The 12,331-nt window shown below is 37.6% G+C and overlaps 1 protein-coding gene across 7 annotated transcripts in view; it reads right to left on the bottom strand.

Moving 5' to 3' along the window:
* Positions 1-12,331, bottom strand: part of DGKB (diacylglycerol kinase beta) — a 347,802-nt gene that overhangs the window by 266,894 nt on the left and 68,577 nt on the right. The window lies entirely within an intron of this gene.

Genomic DNA, 12,331 nt, shown 5'->3' on the forward strand with positions numbered 1-12,331 from the left:
GAGACCTTAAGACAGTCTCACCATTATCTCTGAAATAACTGTGACACAATTGCATACATATCAGTGATGCTACTCAGTTACACATGTGATTTTAAATGAGCTTATCATTCATTAATTGATAAAATATAAAATGTCACTGTCTTTCATTATAGATGAGAGAGTGAGTAACTTCAGTAACTTTTTATCTTTGAATAGTTAAGAGAAAAAGCCATACTATTCCACAAAATCAGCTTGTTGAAAACTCTCTGTGCTTGGGAAAATTCCGCTCTTGTCCATGAGAAAACTCTAGTTCAACTCCTTTTGTTCAGTACAGTGAATGCAGCCTTAGGAGAGAAAAGACTAGCAAGACTTGAAATCATGCCAGGAAAAGGAAAAAGGAAACTAGATTTTCACAGTGTCTCTGTGACTTCAGGATCTGAGTCACAGTATAAATTATATTAAAGTCACTGTAAAAATTATTTCAATTCTTTGGAGCAGTGATTTCTCTTTATCCCTCTTCTTTTTTTTTTTTCTCTATTTTATTTGATTTTTATTTAAGTGAGACAAAGAAAGTTTGTTCCTACATGAAATAAGGTGTTTCCCACTGAGGCAAATACCTACATGCCCTAGAGTAATGTTTTAGATGCGTTATCACTCTCCTTACTAGAGACTAACAACACAGATTGCAAAATTTGATCTTATGCAAACCATTATTAGAAATGCAAAACTGGCAAATGAGCTGACCTAATACATAACACCTCATTTGGCAAAGAAACTGAGTGAAACCAATAGAACCCTCATCTACTGATCACATAAATAGCAGAAAATGGGGGGAAAAAATTGCCTTCCCAGGGCTCAAAATGGAAATAACTCGAACTCAGAGTAACTAAGTGTTATCAATCTTGGACACAGAGTATCTTATCATCATAGAGTTTCAGTCACTGCCTTCTAACGTTATAAGTCATGCACTGTTTCAATTACGCTTTAAGCTTTGATTTTCATCCTCACTAATAAAGTCCCTGATAGTCACTTCAATGTTTACAACAATGGAAACACAGTACCAAAAGGATATGTATTAGCAACCAAGGTCATTAACTTACATGATACAAATGCCTTTTTTTTTTTTTTTAATCTGCAAGCATAACAAATACACTAATCACTAAATAATTGACTTTAACAACCTGAAATTACTTTGTTATGTTGTTGTCAACGGTTTATGGGCGTTCGGCCCAGTTCCGTGACGAAGGGGACGGGGGATCCACGGGTCCACGCCCCAGGAAAAGGGGAAAAGGGTAAGGAGATGGCCCTGAGAGCAAAGAACAGCGGCAACAATCTGAGGAGAAACAAACTAATTTACTAAATAAGATATCGGAATGCAAAACACCACACTATAATACAATATAATTACAATTTAAGCTGATAAATCCAATACAGAGAGAGAGAATGTCCCAAAATCAAGGTAGGCCTTACTCTACTACCGACGATAAGACGGCTGGAGAGCGAGGTGCTGCCAAGACGAGAGACGGCGGAAAAAGGGACGAGGTCTCGTGATCTGCAAGTTTTTATACTGCGAGCTTTTATCTTTTCCCTCTGGCTGGAAATGGTAACAGAGGAGCAAAGTACCATGGGGACTGTAGTAGTCCTTCTCTTCTGAGAACCAGGTATATCCACTACATGATGTTATGATGTGGAATACCAATAACCGAAAATCACAAAACCATGACAGTTGTTCACCAGTGAAGTGTTTGTTAGCTCTTTCATTACATTACATATAAAGAGGAATAGCCAAGTGAAAAAGAGAAACAGAAAAACAAATTACAATCCAATTAGTTAAGGTTTATGTATGGACATTCAAGATATCTCTGTATTACACGAGGTTTTATTATCATTATTATTTTCCTTGTCCATGTATATGTCTGATAAAAATATTCCTTGAACTTATAGCTATCCTAGATATCTAAACTGCTGTCTCATTAGTATTAGTTCACCAAGGTGACAGCAATAACTAAATCCCTTATCCCACATTTTTCTATTTATATGCTTAGAACTGTGCCTGGGTAGAGATATGAGTTAATAAATATGGTTCAATGGTTGTGCTTCATTCTTCCTGATGATTCTCTTCCTTAAAGGGATTCAAACTTTTCATTATTTTCTAAAGATATTCAGACCAGTATTTATCCTCATGTCCTCCAAAGCAAGTATTCCAAATATATTTTCTGGCCATGGAAGACAATAGATACTATGATGTGGTTGTCATGTCTACTTACTACATTTGACTCTCTGACACTGATTGTGGTGCCTTGCAAAGGAGAAAAGAGAGAGGTTGTTCTAAAAAGCTTTTCTACAGTTAGATTTCTTTAAATTGAAGGCGCTTTGTCCTCTGCTCTCTCATATTCTTTCCCCCACTGAAACAGCAAGATTCATTAAAAAAAAATCAAACGTTGTATACCCAAAAGTTTTCAAATGAAGCTGCAAGTTCAGCTAGGAGCTGGTAAGTGATTTAAATACACATCGGAGATGTTTGTAATTGTCCAAAACAGAGATGGAAAAATACAAGCTGTACCAAATGAGTGTAAAACAGTCCTGCCTTAAGAAGGCCTATGAACAGATCCCTGCAATAACGTTCTTGTTTATATAAAAAAGACAAAATCATTGATTCTAATACTCCATAGCTGAGTAACACTTCCAAGAAGACCTAGTTCACAAACAGAAGAGGGGAGATTTTTCAAGGAAGGCTCACCTTCAAATACTGACAGTGTTTTCACTATCATCTCTCTCATTGTAATATATGTAACCATTACAAAACAGCAGAAATAATGAATAATTCCTTAAAAGATGTCCTGTGAGGACCACTGTGGAAGACTCGCGTTACAGGTGGAGTACTATCACCCATTTTTAGTACTGACTATAATTCCATTAGAACAGAACACTTAAAGATGTGAAAATATTTGCTGAATCTCAGCCTAATTTAAATTAACTTTCAAAGAAGAGAGGAACAACACACAATATTATGAACATTTTCCTTTTCTGCAATCATATGGTAGTTTTATTTTTTCCTCATGAAATTTTACTGTTCTAAAATATGAAAATGCCTCAGTAAGTAAATAGCCTTTCTCTAATTGCTAGCATACCTTCTCCCCACCAAAGGGACCACACAATGCTTTGGGAAACAAAAAGTGGGGAAAAAAAAGATTTTGTATATTATATTATGATTTGAAAATAATTTAGTGCTTTTGAAGAATTCATAAGAATTAACTAGTTCCTATCAATAACATCAGAAAATATATAAGATATAATCATGGATGTTCTTTTCTTAAGCATGCATGCTAACTGCCTAATTCTCAACAGTTGCTTGGCTTCCAGAAGCTCCAGCTGAATTCAAATGAACCTCTGAAAGAAGGTTTTAGCATTTTGGAAAGCATTTTCCAGGATGCTTCCCAAATAAGAGAATGAGAGCGTGCACAGATGTACTAAATTGACTACAATTAACCTGACACATGTATTAATTCATTCCATTTCACAAGAGACAAGAGGGTGTTGGGAGATTAGGGTCACAAGTTTAGGAACTTTGAGAACATTTTCAGTAAAACAAGGTGTAGAGAGTAAAGAAGGACATGGTCAAAGTAGCCAATAACCAGAGGAACGAGAAAGAACTTCAAAATCATTTTGGCCTAAATTTTATGAGGAAAAAAAAAAACTGTTCTGTTTTAGCTGTGATACAAATAAAGAAGAGTACCAAACACTTTGTAAGTAGGCCACAGAAAGGCAGGTGTTTTTATAATTATTACATATAAATGAATTCCTATTCTCTCTCTTAAATAACTGATTTGCCAAGTTTACTGGAGCACGATTTCCTATCTTTTATAATTAAAAAAATAAAATGTGCAAAGTAAAACTGTATAAATCTTCACAATTTGTAAAATATTGTAGCTTGATAGCAATGTTTGGGTAATGAAATTTTATTCGGTACTGAAATATTTTGATGCAAGTCCAGAAAAGTACACATTCAAAAGCACCGTCAAGGTTTTGCTAATTTAAAATATAGCATCCACATAAAAATTAACTTTACTACTATACTTAGGAACAGCTTCCTTATTCGTTCTTTCCCAGTCATATATTTTTATCACTGTTTCCAATTACTTAAAATTCAAAACCAAAGTGTGTATCTACCCTGGGAGAAAAGAAAAGACGAAAGGAGAGAAGGCAGAAGTAAAACAGCACATTTTAATTTTAAAATCTTTGTAGCAAATAAACACATCAAACATTGATCACTTTCAGCTTTTCTGGAAGCAAGGGAGATCATTGTCCTTTTCTGGACTCGCTATGACTCAATGCAGAGGAAAATTAAAAGTACGCATCTTTTTATGTGACAAATTCCCAGAGACAATCCATAACATTTAATAAACCATCCACAAAATGTCAAAATTAATTCCAATATCAAACTGCCAACAAGCATTTAATCCATAGGTATTGTTTTTCTGTAAGTTCCCTCCCACTATAGATCCATACAATGGACTGAAAAATAAGAAACAAAGCAAAGTTCATAGTGAGTTCTAAATGACTTACTGACTGCTGAAAGAAACTATCTGGATTTGCCTCTATGTAACATGACAGATTCACAGATGAAGGCATCCTAGAGTGTCTTTCATTCCTTTAACTGTGTTCACTCATTAACACACTGTGATGAGGTATGACTTCTACTTCACAGCATTGTGCATACTTAGTAACATCTTATTCTATTTTATAACTTTAAAACCAAGCAGCTAATTACAGTCTAATGAGAACAAGATATGAGAGCTCAGAAAAAGAACAAAGATGCCTAGATTTGGATATTGATTCCCTTATTCACACTAGTATCTTGAAGAGTGCTATTTAAAGTGCTGTTAGTCTATAACCCACTCATATTTCGTAAAACTTTTAACACTTTACCTGAAAATTCCACAAACTTATTTATGAATGTGAACAAAAATAAAACAGATTTCACACAACTGAAGAGCTCACCATTTGCCTCATATTTAAGACAATAAAAGAATCTTAGTTTGCTCTGAAAGTAATGCCTTCTATTTGTTTCCATGGAAACTACAACAGATATAAAGAGCACAACATTATTTGATAGGCCAAATTCTCAGCTGCAAAACACTCTTTTTCAGCATAGGTACCACCATTACTGAATTCATGTGGATGAGCTGATGGAGATGCTTTCCATTTTGCGGTGTGACAGATGTTCATGGCTGACCAGAACATGGCTTCTCTTTAATGTTGCTGCCACTACTGCTGAAATGCACCACCCACCACCTCCCTGTGGCAAAATTCACAGAATGGCTTAGTTTGGAAGGGATCTCAAAGATCATTTAGTTCCAACCTCCCTGCCATGGGCAGGGTTGCCAGCCACTACATTAGGGTGCCCAGGGCGCAATCCAGTCTGGCCTTGAACATCTCTAGGGATGGGGCATCCACAGCTTCTCTGGCCAGACTGCTCCAGTGTCTCACCATTCTCTAAGTAAAAACACTTCCACCTAACATGTAACCTAAATGTTCCCTCTTCTAGTTTAAAGCTCTTCCCACTTGTCCTATCATTATCCAACTGTGTAAAAACTCAAACTCCCACATATTTACAAGCTTCCCTGAAGGACTGGAAGGCAGAAATGTAGTTTCCCCAGATCCTTCTCTTCTCCAGGCTGAACAAGCACAGCTCCCTCAAACTTTCTTCAGAGGAGAAGGGCTTCAGACCTTTCCTAATCTTCGTGACCTTCCTCTGGACTCACTCTGCACAAACAGCTCTGCATTGTTTTTGTGCTGGGGGCCCCAGGCCTGCCTGCAGTACTCCAGATAGGGACTCACAAGGGCAGCGGGGGACAATGATCTCCCTTGCACTGCTGATCACCCCTCTTTTGATGCAGCCCAGGATACAGTTGACCTTCTGGGCTACAAGCACACACTGCTGTCTCATGTCCAGACTTCTGTCCACCTCCTTCTCCACAAGGTTGCTCTCAGTGAATTAATCTCCCAGTCTGTACACATATCCGGGATTACCCTGACTCAAGTGCAACAGCTTGCACTTGGCCTATTGAACCTCATTAGGTTCTTGTGGGCCTACTTTTCTAGTCCATCTAGGTCCCTCTGAATGGTGTCTCTTCTTTCTATTGTGTCAGCCACACGCCTTAGCTTGATGTCATCAGCAAACTTGATGATGTCTAAATTGTAAGTAAAGATGTTGACAAACATTGGTCCCAAAACAGATGCCTAGGGGACACCACTCATGAGGAATCTCCACCTGGACATGCAGTTCTGACCACAACCCTCTGGCTGTGACCATTCAACCAATTCTTCATCCATCAAATAGTTTAGCCTTCCAAGTCCATCTCTCCAATTCCAAGGATGTGACGCAGGACTATGCCAAAGGCCTTGCACAAGTCCATGTAGTTGACATTAGCTGCACTTCCTTTGTCCACTAATGACGTCACTTCATCATAGAAGACAACTAGATTGGTCAGGCATGATCTGCCCTTGGTGAATCCATGCTGCCTGTTTCAGATCACTTCCTTATCTTGCATGTGACTTAATACAGCTTCCAGAAGAATCTGCTCCGTGATCTTGCAAGGCACACAGATGAGGCTCACCAGCCTGTAGTTCTCTGGGTCTTCCTTTCTCCTTTTCTCAAAAACGGAATAGAAGTTTTTTTTTTGTTGTTGTTTTTTTCCTGAACAAATTATTGTTTTAGTCCTTTGAATTAGGAGGTAGTCTGGCTGGTCAGGGAGCTGTATCAAAAAAGATACTAAAATGTTCCAGCCATTACAACAGCACTTCTGGACATATGGAAGAATTTAAGGTGCTTAGGTAAATTTTATAGAAAATAGCGAAGATTATTTTTTCAACTTCTTTTCTTATTAAAATTGTAATATCAGAGTCAGGTGTTAATCTCTCTCAGAGTAGAATTCTCTCATCTATGCTGAAATAAATGTTGCACATATAAAATAAAATATCCACACATATAAACATATGTAGTATTGTTTATGAAACAAAGCAGCAAATAAGAGATGCAGTTTGCTTGAAGTGGTCATTCAGCACCCCTAGTACAATAATTTGTCCTTTCAGATATTGATTGTAAAATATAAACAATTAAAGTTTTGACCAACATGTTAATCCAAAACACAGAGTTTTGTTTTGCTTTGCTTTTTTTTTTTTTTTTTTTTATGTTGCTGCATGAACAGATCATGTACAAAAAGCTCAATCAGTGCAAATAACTCACTATTTCTTTCTTATGGTAAAGAACAACTGTTTCTATAGTGGTGTTATGACAGACTAACCCATCTCATTTCAATATAATATGAGAGCTTTGCTGTTGTAATATCCAACTAAGCAAATATAGACAGATTTGCCCAGACCTTTGCTTTCAGCTGTTTTTCTTTTTAAAGAATCCATTCTCTACCAGTACACTGGGGTAGGGATTTTATTCTGAAGTTTATGACATCCTCCACTTTACAAATAAGCTACAAACAAAAACAGTTAGGACTTGTGCTGCTAACTCCCATCACTTTGAAGAAATTCCTTCCATCAAACAGCCCTTTAAGAAACAGGATAAAACAGAAACAAGAATTTTCCTCATAACAATATTCTTGGAGTAAGATAATAAAAAACAGTTACTCAAGCAACACATTAATGCATATTACAGATATCATGAACTATAAGAACACAAAAATAAAACAACACTATTTATATGTATGCTGTAAAAAGTAATACTCAATGGTGACAATTCTGTCTAAACTGAAAAGCTGGAGAGAGTGCTGATGCAAACTGTGGACAAACTGGAATACGAGGAGGTTACATCTGAACCAGGCAGGAACAGGGGAAGTGGCGTAGAAACAGCAGCGACTACCAACCCTTCTACCAAACTTGCTGGCACCTCTGTTTCCACAGCATCTCTCCTCTGTATTTTCCTTAGTTTTGCCAGCAGCCAAAGGGGCACATCCAGATAAGTATTTATGGGGCTAGAAAAAGGCTAGAAATGAGCTACAGACACTAGATTTGGACACTTCATAAATACCAGTCACATCTAAAGATCACCTATGTGCAACAGTTGCCAGACTCGTGTAAGAAAGATGGTGATAGGGCAGGTAAGGGAAGTTTTTTTGAGTTATAAGGAATAATTTGAATTCAGCGGAAGGACTGATCTTCAGTAAAGTCCCTTCATAGAATTGCAGAATCCTACTACATGTGTTTCCAGGAAGTATTGTATTTCTCTCTTCTCCAGCTGCTAAAACCTCCTGGAAAACTCCGTAATGGCTTTAATGGCTGATCCGTTTTCCTATATTTCTAACACAATATGTTAAAAAAGCAAATTTTGGAGAAAATTTGTTTGCCTGTCCTGTTATCATTAATGTGTCCTTTTCAACATACCATAGGAAATTCTATGACATAACAGTAAGCTCACATAAAAAGACACATGCAAACTAATGACAACCATTTAACTAGAAAATGTTACTAAGGAATCTTGACTGCAGAGAGCTGAAATCTACCAAGACATTAAAACTTTGGCAGCTAGCAAGAAAAATAAATTACAGCTTTCAGGAAAAAAAAAAATCTACCTTTTTCAAGAATATTTCCAGCATTACATCGATCACATTGACTAAATAATGCTCAAATCTGAAAACGCGCATGTAAAAATGTGAAAATTTTGGATTTTTATAAGTATTAAAAATTTATCTTTAAATACTCTACAACTTTATTATTCTGTTACTGCATAAAATATTAAAATCTGACAATAAAGTAACTTATTTTCTATAGTACTATCATGACCATAAAGGTATTTCTTTGCAGGTACACAATGTTTTTCATAGATACACAATGTGAAGATTTTGAGCATACATTTGTCCTACTTCACTTTCTACTCTCCATCCCTGGAATAATTCAGAGCTCTTTCTACTCTTCACTTTAAAGTTTCTTGTATACATGAGACTCCAAGGAAAAAGAAATGGAGGACAGGCTAAGCTTAATAGGCTTAAAAATTTCTAATTATCATGATAAACGTGTTCTGTTTCTCCTCAAGTACTCAGTGATAAATATATTACGCTAATTTAATACTGGTTCGTAGATGATGAGTCTCTGAATCACAAGGAGAACAGGAATTGGAGGACTGGTTTCCAAGCGCCAGCATTGAAATGGAAGATATGACTCTGCTGGGAAAAAATAACAGATAATTTCAGGTGTTTTCTAATTTTGTTTTAGATATATATAGACCAATACTCATCTAAAATCAGGGGACAGCTCAGCCCTCTGATCTCCTGATTTCAGCTACATCCAGCTATGAATATGACTCAAATACTCCGTTATGTCTAGAACTGACTTCTAACATCTTGGATACCAGTGGGGAGAGGCTGAACTCCACTAGTATTGCTAGCTGAGAAGGATTTAAAATTTGAGTTAAAGATGTATACTGGCTAACTGAAAGCCTACGATCACCTCTGAGAATTCTAGTTTCTTTGCAGAGAAGTCTGTTAAGCATGTTCCATTCGCATTCTGCTACACAAAGACTAGGACAAATTACAGATCATATAGAATAATTTTGCATCCTACTTTCTTAAAACTGGTGATGTTACAAAATTTCTCATAATTTATCAGTTTTGTAGTGACAATCTGGATTGGTGAAAACTGGAGGAATATGCACATGGAGATATACAGTTTACAAGCAAGAATGCACAGGAAACTACAAGCCAACAGTCTGACATACTCAACAGTTTTCACTGGCCTCTTAGCTCTTATCAGATAAAGTATTCATACAACTATTGGATTTTCACTCTTAATTAAAATTTTTCCTCACTTGTAGTAACCAGATGTTATTACACCCCAAACTGTTCATTCCAGGCTGAAAATTATGACAATGAGGCAAACCAGCTGCAGCAACTCATCTCTTGTTCCTCCATCTCACAATGAAGAACTGAGAGATATCCTGGTGAGTAGGCAGGGACTAATGTCAAAAATGGAAATACAACACCATGAGAATCTGACTTCATCCTATGGCAGTTAAGAAGCGCAATTCACTAATTTCATAGAAACCTTGGAGTTGGGACCTCTGAAGGCCATCTGGTCCAACTTTCCTAAAATGAACAGGGACATCCACAGCTAGATCAGGTTGCCCAGGGCCTTATCCAGCCTCACCTTGAAAGTCTCCAGGGACAAGGCATCAACTACATCACTGGGCAACCTGTTCCTGTGCCTCATCACCCCACAGTAAAAGATTTGTTCCTTATATCTAACCTAAAATCTCTCTTTGAGCTTGAAACCATTTCCCCTTGTTCTGTCACCACAGACTCTGCTAAAGAGTCCGTTCTCTTCTTTCCTGTAGCTCCCCTTTAGATACTGCAAGGCTACTATCAGGTCACTTCAGAGCCTTCTCTTCTCCAGGCTGAACAGCCCCAGCTCTCTCAGATTGTCCTCATAGGAGAGGTGTTCCATTCCACTGATCATTTCTGTGGCCCTACTCTGAATGCGCTCCAACAGGTCCATGTATCCCTTGCACTGAGGACTCCACATCTGGATGCAGTACTGCAGATGAGGTCTCACCAGTGCAGAGCAGAGTGTCAAGATTACCTCCCTTGACCTGCTGGCCACGTTACTTTTGATGCAGCTCAGGATACTGTTGGCTTTCTGGGCTGTGAGGGCACATTGCTGGCTCATGTCAGCTTCCCAACCACCAGTACACCCCGGTCTTTTTTGGCAGGGCTGTGCTCAATCTGCTTCATCCCCAGATTGTTTTGGTGATGGGGGCTGCCTTGACACAGGTGCAAGATCTTGCATTTGGATTTGTTGCACCATGAGGTTCACCTGGGCCCACTGCTCAAGCCTATCCTGGTCCCTCTGGATGTCATCCCATCTCACTGGTGCATTGACCGCAAGCCACAGTATGGTGTCATCAGCAAACTTGCTGAGGGTGCACTCGATCCCACTGTCAATATCACTGATGAATATATTAAAGAGTATTGTCTCCAGCATCAACCCCTGGAGGACACCACTCATCACTGATCTCCATCCAGACATTGAGCCATTGACCACCACTCTCTGGACTCGATCCTGCACCCAGTTCTTCATTCACAGAACAGTCCACTCATCAAATCCATATATTTCCATGTCAAAGGCCTTACTGAAGTTCAGATAGATTACATCAGTGGCTCTTTCCTTGACCATTTATGCAGTGACACCATCATAGAAGGCCCCTAGGTTGGTCAAGCAGGATTTGCCCTTGGTGAATCATCAGTGGAACACAGAGATGTAAGACAGAGCTCTAAGTGTCCGCATTGTGAAGATCTATATATTTATGTGTATGTTCTGTGCCAACATACACAGAACTCTCCATTGTACAGACATCATATCTCAGTATATCCTGATATTCAGAATGTACACAATATTGCTTCTCGGTGAAAAATTGGATATACACAAGTAAATCAGATTTTGCATCCTGTATAAAGAATACAATTCAGATATTTTAAATACGGCATGGAATATTTGAACTCCTACTCTACGGAACATTTGAAGAGAGCAAATAATATAATCTGAAAAAATAACTGCTTTGGACTCAATATTTTACCCTGAAAAGAAAATGCAATAGAAGATGCCTGTCTCCTATGTTTTTGCAGCTACTGTACAATAACAAATAGATTTGTCAGTTGATATGCACAAGGAAGAGAAGCTATATTATTCCACTTTTTTCTTTTTCCCTCATAATTTGTGAAAAGGCAACTTACTAATAGGAAGTTCAACAGAAGCGTTGCCACTGTGGATGGGCCAAGGGGTGGGAGCTAGAATAACAACTTTTATTCCTCACCACCACAGAGATCATATTGATGGGAACAAGGCATGATGTAGTATTTGGAATTCTCTCCACCCAGAAATTCTTTGAAAATACCACATTTTTGGTCTTTTTGTTCCCTGAAATTTCTAAAAAGAAATAAAAATATTTCAACATAACCCACTGTTCTCACCATCCTGAAAACAAAAGGAAAAAAAAAAGAGAGAGAATATTTCAGAGAATATGGAAATAGAATTATGTTCAAATGTAATTTTAATTTAATGACCTTTTAGTATATTGCCATATCTCCAAATCGGGCAAAAATTGTAATCAGTTTAATCTACTAACTGTAAAAGCTCCGGGTATTTTGTTTATGATTTATTTTGAAACCATTTATATGGATCCAATAACTCAAAAATTAATTGTTGAGAAAGGAGATGATGTTACAGGGCCTTGAGTCACACATAATGCTATGACAACAATTGCAAACTTCACTGATGCTAGTGGATTAACGACAATTACGTGACTAGCTGTGAGAAGCAATTGTAAAGCACCACCAAGTTTTGAAAA

The sequence above is a fragment of the Numida meleagris genome, chromosome 2, assembly GCF_002078875.1.
Source record: "Numida meleagris isolate 19003 breed g44 Domestic line chromosome 2, NumMel1.0, whole genome shotgun sequence".
In the NCBI taxonomy this organism is placed as follows: Eukaryota; Metazoa; Chordata; class Aves; order Galliformes; family Numididae; genus Numida; species Numida meleagris.